Raw genomic sequence first — 9579 nt, 5'->3', positions numbered from 1 at the left:
TCCTCAAGATCTGCTGCTAAGAGACCTAACAGGTATTGTACAGGTTTTCATATTTCAAGTTTTATTCTGCTTCTGAGTTTTAAATATGAATACAAGTTTATTGTTATTTCTTAATCGTAAATAAATGATGGGTAGTGGAGTAAAAACCTCCAAAAATCTATCTGAAACACTGACAAAAATAATAATAACTCTTAAAACCCACAGCCCAATTAAGAAGTGGGCAAAAGAGCTGAATATATAAACACACCCCAAAGTATATGCAGATAGCATGTAAGCATATGACAAATGCTCAATGTCGTATGTCATTTATTGGTGCCATCGAGTCTGTTCCCACAGAGTGGAACTGTTCTGTGGGGTTTCTGAGACTTTACAGGAGACTGCCTCGTCTTTCTCGTGCTGAGTGACTAGTGGGTTGAACAGGGACTTTCCTACTAGACAACTGCTTAACCCACTGTACCCCCAAGGCTCCTCTGATAGCATCAGGGAGTTGAGATACCACTGCACACTTAACTGACAACATTAACTGTTGGCAGGAGTTCAAACAATGGGAACACTCATTCACAACCACTTCAGAAGACAGTTGGCAGTTTCTCACAAAACTGTGCATAGATTTACCACATGATCTAGCAATCATGTTCCTGGCTATTTGCCCAAATTAGTTTAAACGTTATGTCCACAGAAAATAAAAGGGTACTTGAATGTTATATATAGCACTATCTCTCTATAGTTTCCCAAACATGGAAGCTATCTAGAAGGCCTTTAATAAGAAAATGGATAAACAAATTCTTGTATATCCATACTGTGGAATATTATTCACTAATGGAAAAATGAGCTATCAAGTCATGAAAAGTTGATACTACTACGTAAAAGAAGACAGTCTGAGAAAGTTATAAACTGCTGGATCGCAACTATCTGAGGAAAACCACCCCACTAAAGAGATGGTAACAATATCTGTGGCTGCCAGGTATAGCTCAGGGTACTGTAATGGTGGGCACATGGCATCATGTGCATGGGTAAATAGGCTATCAATGAAATGCTGTCAGGAATCTGAATAAGGATTTGATCAAAAAGTAGTTTTAAAAATCCTCCAGCCCAAATCTTTATCCACTGATGCATTAAAAAAAAAGTGTCATCCATTTTCCAAAGTGAATGGTAGCCAGCGGTGCTGATCAGTGCTGATTAATGGCAACCTCATGTGAGACAAAGGAGCACCGTGCTGGACAGGGTTTTCAGTGACTGACTGTTCAGAAGTAGGTTGCCAGGCCTATCTTCTCACGCACATCCGGATGCACTCAACCTCCAGTCTTTTGGTTAGCTGTCCAGGACATTGACCGTTGGCACCATCCATGGACTTGAACAACTAATGCTCACTCCAAATATTGCTGTCGATGGCAGTTGATGACCCATCACTCTTCTCTGTTAGGTTATTGCACATTATTTTTCAAAATAATGTGCAAAATCTTACTTCCTACTAGTGTTCTGTCTATGTTACACAGTGCTGAAATTTGTGAAGAAAACAAAATTCAAAGACATAATCTAGTTGCATATTATTAAAACATACGCTTGAAACTCAGTGGTCTGATGCTACTATGTAGCTAAATGGAAAATGCGAGAATCCTGATGCTCGAGTCCCAGTGCTATCTTGGGGTAAATCAGGGTGTCTTTACAACCGGGGAGGAAATCATGAAAGATAAGTCCAACCCCATTAATTACTATTTTACTCCCTTCAGCAGCTGCTGGTGAGAAGTGGATGTTTCGTATGGACAAGAGAATGGGCAGTTGAACGGAGAAAAATAGTTCTACATACGCTTATTTGTACTGGCACAAAGAATTAGGGGAAATGACTTGAAAATCACAGAATTGGCAATTATCATGGTGACAATGTTATTAAGATTTTAATAATTTCATCGTGTTATTATAAAAATTAGAGAACAAAAACATCCAAAATTTATTTGTAATCCCACCAGCCAGAGGCAATCCCATTTTCAATATTTCCTGCTACTTTTGCCTATGCATAATGCACATACTTTTTCAGATGTTTTACTATGCTTGCACAAGTTAGCTGTCTCATGAGGTGTGGTGTGGGGAAATGTATACAGATATTGAGCTTTTTTATTTTCACTATGGCTAACACTGTTGACTTTTGTGAATTAAAAGCTGGGGAAACTAAAGTGTTTATATGAAAATATTGCAGTTGCATATGTACCTATTAATATGATGGTTTGCACAGTCAATTTATTTCCTTTTCATTTTGCGGTAAAAAAGTGGTTTATGTACATGTTCCACATGAGCACAATTAAGTGTTCTGAAAGTCTTGTTCATCACAAGGCTATCCAAATTTGTTCTGATCCACACAGTTGAATACAGTTTAATAAATGCCTTTAAATTATTAACAAAATACAAGTAAACATCTTTCTGGTTTTCTCTGCTTTCAGCCCATTCTATGGCCTCTTCTGATTATGACTTGAATTTCTGATAGTTCCCTTTTAATGCACTGATGCGACCAATTTTGAATTGTCTTCAGCAAAATTTTACTTGCATATCTTATTACTGATATTGTTTGATAATTTTCACATTCTGTTGGATCATCTTTCTTTGATATGAATCAACAAATATGAATTTCTTCAAGTCAGTAGCAAGGTAGTAAACCTTCCACATTTCTTGCCTTAGATAAATGAGCTCTGTCAGCATTGTATCTGTTGGTTGAAACATCTCAATTGGTAATCTGTCAATTCCTAAAGGCTTTTTTTTTTTCCCCCAATGGCTTCAGTGCACTTTGAACTTCCTCCTTCAATATCACTGCTGCTTGATCTTGTGCTGTCTCCTGAAATGGCAAAAGGTTGACCTTTTTTTTTTTTTTTGGTATTGTGACTCTGTATATTTCTTTTATCTTTTTAAAAAGTTTCCTGCATAATTCAATATTTCACCCAGATAATGCTTCAATATTGTTCCTTCAGATTTGAATAATCTCTCCAGTTCTTTTATCTTAAGAAATGCTAAACATGTTATTTTTTAGTTTTTCCCTCCCGGTCATTTCACATTTTGTTATACTTTACTTTGTCTTCTCCGGGTGCCCTTGGAAACCGTCTATCACCGTTAAGCCAGCACTTCTTCCATAGCTTTAACTATTCTGTGTCTTTAACTTTTCTTTCTTTCTGTCATTTTTATGACCTTGTGTTTTTTCATGCATAATGCTCTTGATGCTGTCCCACAATTCATCTTGTAGTCTGTCATTAGTGTTCAATATGTTTGATCTAATTTAATCTCTACATTCAGGTGAGATCTACTCAAGGCTATACTTTGGCTCTCGTAGATGTGTTTTCATTTTTGGCAGCTTTAATTTGAACTTGCAGATGAGAAGCTGATAGTCTATTCCAGTCAGCTCCTGCCCTCATTCTGTCTGACATTGCGCTTTCCTTTCTTTTGCCACAGATAGAGTTGATTTTATTTCTGTGTATTTTATCTTTACTGTTGTCATTTATTTAAATGAAAAAGGGTATTCCCAAGGAATAGGGGTTTGGGGAAATTCTTTTATGCAATCTCCAGTGTCATTTCTTTCACAAGGCCATATTTTCCAATTATGGATTCTTCTTTGTTTTGAATTTTTGTATTCAAATTACCAATAGTTATCGATGCATCTTGATTGGATGTTTGATAAATTTCAGACTGCAGAAGTCAATCTGTATGCTAAGCAAATAACCCAAGAAGTTGAATTATGTGAAAAATAAGGCAGCATCAGGGCTGGAGGAAGATTCATGAACAGCCTTCAACAGGGAGGGGACACAACTCTGATTACTGCCAGGGAAGAGGACTTCAAGCACTTACTAATGAAGCTAAGTGATTAAAGCCTTCAGTATGAGTTACACCTCAATGCAAAACAACAACAACAGCAGCAACAGAGACAGGGGCAAAGTTGTCAAAAATTGTATTTTACTTAGATCTACAGTCAACATCCATGGACACAGCAGTCAAGAAAGCAGACCATACTGTACTGAGCAAATTTGCTGCAAGAACCTACTTTGAAGTGTTAGAGAGCAAAAATGTCACAGCTCCATAAGCCTTGCTATTTTCAATAGCTTTGTGTGCATGCAAACTCTGGGCAGTGAATAAGGAAGAGCAGAGAAAAGTGATATATTTGAATTATGGGACGGGTGAGCAATGGCAGCACTAGGGTTGGTATCCCTGAATGAGATAACTCACAGTTTCACCCCCTTCCACCCCATGGCTCCTCATAGCTCCTTCCTTCTCACATTGGCCATTCAGAGAGCCACCTTTCCATCTTTCAGCAGGGAAGGGATGAGGGAGGGTGTTTAGGTGGTCATGGCCTCTCCCCTGTGATACCATCTCACCTGCCGATGTTACCAAGGATGCTGGAGATACTTTAGTGTCACCTCCTCTGACCATTTCTGCGGGTTGAGGTCCATACTCCTTTTGCCCCTCGAGTGATACCACTGTTGGCAGAGGATGTGGAACACAGCATGGATTGCCAGGAGTATGACGGAGTCTGCCTGAGAGAAGGGCAGCCTGGAGGTTCCTCAGAGGCAAAGAAAATAATAACAATGCATTGTCTCATATTCTTAGAAAGGACCAGTCCTCCGAAAGGACATCATGTTTTGTAAAATAGAAGGTTAGCACAAAAGGAGGAAGGCCTCGTACTAGGAGATAAAGGAGAAAGATGGATGCGGGAACCCAGCAGCATGCTCACAGTACAGAGGCTGGTGGCATCCACTGGCTCACAGACACGGTGTTCAATATACACCGGGGGCTTACAAAGTGCCATGGAAAAATGCCATGATCATTCGACTCCGTTTTTCCATGAGCCATTTAAAATCCCTTTGATTAATGTAAGAGCCCTTGATGGTGGAGTAGTTATGAGTTGGGCTGTCACTGCAAGGTCCACAGCTCAAAACCACCAGCTGCTCTTCAGGACAAAGACGAGGCTTTCTGCTCCCGGAAAGAGTTATAATCTGGGAAACTCAGGGGCAGTTCTGCTCTGTCCTACAGGGTCGCTATGAGTGCGCCTCACTCAATGGCAGTGAATGTGTGTGTGTATGTGTGTGTGTGTGTGTGTGTCCATGTGTGCGATATCGAACAAAGGAAATTATCAGAGATCATGATTGGTGGCAGGCAATCACTGACTTTGGCAAGACTGCGGAAGCAGGGGAATGACTGTGATTGTGATATATGCACATTTGTGGGCTAAATTGTTTATAAGATTGATTCTCAGGCTTGGACCACTTGGCTGCCTGGAGGCCCGGGTATGACTCATGATCATTTGACCCTGACTCATAGTCTCTAAGTGTCTGCAATATCATACCAAAACCCTGAAACTTTATCTGAATGACTGGCTACTTCTGTAAATGTCCGGACAAGTTCTCTAGTTCTTTTTACAAGCATCTTTTTGCTTACGAGTTTATCTGCTTTCAACTATATTCTTCCTGAGGGCAAACTGCCCCTCTATGGACTTGTGTAAGCATATCCACCTTTCTAATTTAATGGTCAGCAAGCTTAGGGAAGGGACAAAGAACCTAAATGGCATGAATTTATGTCCAGACTCAAATGGAGTTAGGGTTTCCACTGGAAACCACAGCCTTCCACAAATCAAGTGCTTTAGAATTTAAGCTCGAAGACACCCTCAACAGATGGATTGACACAGTGGCTGCAACAATGGGCTCAAACTGAACAACAATTGTGAGGCTTTCATAGGACTGGGCAATGGTTCATTCTATTACACAGAATGGTTGCCATATGTTGGAACCTGGTCCATAGCATCTACCAGAATTAAAAGGAAAAGCCCACGGAGTTACTTGTTCAATTTCAATACATGTCAATCTCTGTGGAAGCAGATTGCTTCATTTTTCTCCCAAGAAGCAGCTAGTGGGATTGAACCCCTGACCTTGTAGTTAGCAGCCCAATACTTAACCTACGGCACCACCAAGGCTCCTTTGTAAGGAGTTTAGACACCACCCCTGAATTCTAACCAGGCTGTACTGAGCTATCTTAAAGAGTTTGAACTCTAGATCAGAAATAAGAAACTTCTCTCAAAATCAAATTCCTTGATGATCGTATATCCAGATGTCCTTTGATATGTAGTATGTCATTAATGACTATGCTTCATCATGACTAGCCCTGAAATCCTGCACATACTCTGATTATATCTTCTGAAAAACCAACATGAAAGACATTTATCATCTTTAGGAGTCTACCCGGCCTGGACACTAAACTTTGAATTCTTAAAACCTGACCACCTTTCAGATTGATGCGCATGATTCTTGGTAAGTGCTCTAATGAGACCCCCAAAGACCACTCAATGAACATCTGTTACTTATAGAAAGCACACTGCATTCTCTTGCCCAGATTCTGTACTTTTGACGTGAGGCAACCTAGGCCAGTCTTATCTCCCCACAGGGAGTTCATAGGCACGGCTTTCTGGTAGACAAGTAATTCTGCATTTAGATTTTAAACCATGGGCTCTTTTGCTTTTATTTTCATGGGTTTTGATACAAACCCTTATATTAGAGCTTAAATTCTGAGCATGAATTTTTTGAAAGCCCCAAATCCATTTTTGAATCTCCATAAATGAATAATAAATAAAATTATAAAGAACTATAATATTTAGATTATATTATATATAAATATGTAGAATATGTCAAATAAATTATACATAGTTATATATATATATATGAACGTATTAAAATAATAAATAAATAATAAAAGGTGCATGATCTCAGGCAGAGTGCAGTAGAGTAGATTGCTACCTCTCCCTTAGACAGTAAGGTAGGGGCAGCCTAGCTCTTAGGGGCTTGGCGGGTGTGCCCTTAATGGAACGTTAGAGAACTAGAGTCTTATGGTCATGTGCTATGCCCTGACTGCCTTCGAGGGCTCTAAACCAATCTTTTAAATATTCCTGCCTGCCATACTGTACATGTCCCAATCATGGTTCCGTCTGTAGTCCATCTTATCACTGTGATGTATTGACCTGCTCCCGAACGTGCTTTTGTGACAGTTTCTCTTACATTCCCATGTCCTTTTTAAGTGGCTGTGTCTCTGTAAACCCATTATGGCCTCATGCCAATGGTCTCCCTTAGCCAGATGGGTCGTCTCTGTCTTGTCTTCCGAGCCCTGGTGGTGTAGTGGTTACAAGGTGGACTGCTAAGCACAAGGTCAACAGTTCCAAACCAAACCACCAGCAGCTCCTCCAGAGAAAGATGGGGCTTTCTATTCCTATAAAGAGTTACAGTCTCAGAAATTCACAAGGGCAGTTCTACCCTGTCCTATAGGATCTATGAGTTGGCATTGACTCAAAGGCAGTGACGACCGTTGTCTTGCTTTGTCTTGTTTAAGACAATGAATGTGTTTCTCTTAATTATATTTCACTTTGGGGTCTCTTTAGTCCCCTACACCACCCCCAGCCCCCAAAACCAAACCCACAGCCTTCAAGGCCATTCTGACTCATAGTGACCACATAGGACAGAGTAGAAATAGCCATTCTGACTCATAGTGACCACATAGCACAGAGTAGAAATATAGCCTCCATCAGATACAGAACCTTTACAATCTATAAAACAAATTAAATAATCCATGGTACTTGGCCTAATGTGAGGATGCATAATAGTCTACTATGCTTGGCCTTATGTGAATTAATATGCAGTGACACACCACAAACATATATATTCATGTTATAGATGTATTTATATTTGTGGTAGGTTCTACTAGAAATATATATATATATATACACTCACAAGGACAGTGCTATGAGTGAAAACTCGAGTGTATGAGTAGTCTTCTCATTTCAAAAAAGGTGAAGTGTCAATTGATGACAAACCTCATTCTGGATGTCCATCAATTTCCTGAGTGGATGAAAATATCGACTCCTAGTGCATTTGGAGTTCATTTCACCAGGCCAGACTATTAATCAAACGTTGTGTTTAGAGGTTCTGAAAAGATTGCATAACATTGTGTGACAAAAAAAGGCTTTATTTGTGGCAGATGAGGGATAGATTTTGCCCTCCTGACAATGCACCTGCTCATGTAACCATCTCATTGCATGCCTCTTTTGCCCCATGGACTTGACTCACCCAACCTCACTCCATGCAACTTCCTTTTGTTTCTGAAAATGGAGAGGGGCATGAAAGGACAATTGATGTCATAGATTTAATGACGTAGAAAAGGTGATGAGAAAAAACAAGGGTGGTGCTGTCAGCCATCCAAACAGATGAGTTTGAAAAATGTTTCCAAGAATGGAATCGCAGATTTGACAAATGTATTAAGGAAAATGGAAAGTACTTTGAAGGCGATAAGATTGTTTACTAAAAAATTTAAATATGTGTGTGTGTTTATATATTTGTGTGGGGGGGGGAGGGACTTCATATTACTTTAATGGCAGAAAAGAAGGAACCACAGTGAGGACAAACTTCCTGGTTGCTTTAGAATATACGTTATTCCCTGTTGTACAAAATGTATAAAACTGAAAGACGGTTCCCGCGTCCATCTACCAAGCCTCAAATGGTGTAGCAACCGCTAGCACCTGCGTTGACTTGAAGGAGGTAAATTTGCAAGCCCCCTAATCAGATTCGCCTGTAAATGCTACAGTCTCTTAAAATTGACTTCAGATGTGCCAGCACTAGGCTGTGGGGCCTGCAGTAGGAACAGGAAAAGGCAGATGAAGGGAGAGGAGTCCCTGGGAGCTCTACTTTCCTGGGACTTGCATTGCTTTTCCTAGACAGGTGTCTCCCTTTCTCTCCCTCTTACTCAATGTCCCTTCTCAGTGGAAAGCTCAGGTAACCAGGGTGGAGAAAAGGCAAGGGAAAGATGACTGCAACTCTATGCAACATCGTCTTTTGTAGCAGAAAGACATGGGCGGCCCTGCCCTATCCTACCTTCAAGGTCATTGTTATGTTTGAGTCAAGATCGAAAATCACCATGTGTGATCTGCAGCCATTGTGTTAGGTATTTCTCAGGTCACCTAATTTAATTTAAATTTTAATTGAAATCACTTGGGCAAATCATTGTTAAAGGGAAATTTTGAAAGCAGTTCTTGGTTTGATTTGGGGGGATTTTCTTGCCCAGGAAACCAAATATTCACTTTAAAGAAAGCCCAGCCCAAAATTAATCCAACAGCAATTTTTTCTTTCTTCAGGAGTTGCAAATCCTTTCTTTCCTGCTAAACTAGCAACAACGGGAAACCGTCCCCAACCCAAAACCCAGAGCCATGGGAAGGGGGCCACCAGGCAAAAGTTTCACAAAGAAGGAACACAGTTACTGCCTGAACCAGAAGGCAGGAAAGAAACTCACCCTATCCAGTCAATACTGACTCATCGTGACCCTTCAGGACAAAGTAGGAAAACGGTCCTTGTGAGTTTCTGAAACAATCCTACAGGAATAGAGAGCCTCCTCTTTCTCTCAGAGCGGTTGGTGATTTTGAACTACTGACCTTGCAGCTAGCAACCCTATGTGTAACCACTGGGCAATCAGGGCTCCCAGAAAAGCAGCTAGGGAGGAGTAAATATCTAGGGTCCACTCTCTTCCTGACTTCTGACCTTCTGCCAGTAAATACCATTGGCTTCAAACAACAAGAAA

Source organism: Echinops telfairi, unplaced genomic scaffold, assembly GCF_000313985.2.
Source record: "Echinops telfairi isolate 266 unplaced genomic scaffold, ASM31398v2 ScPeMD7_3533;HRSCAF=4204_0, whole genome shotgun sequence".
NCBI lineage: Eukaryota > Metazoa > Chordata > Mammalia > Afrosoricida > Tenrecidae > Echinops > Echinops telfairi.
This window is presented reverse-complemented; position numbering follows the sequence as displayed.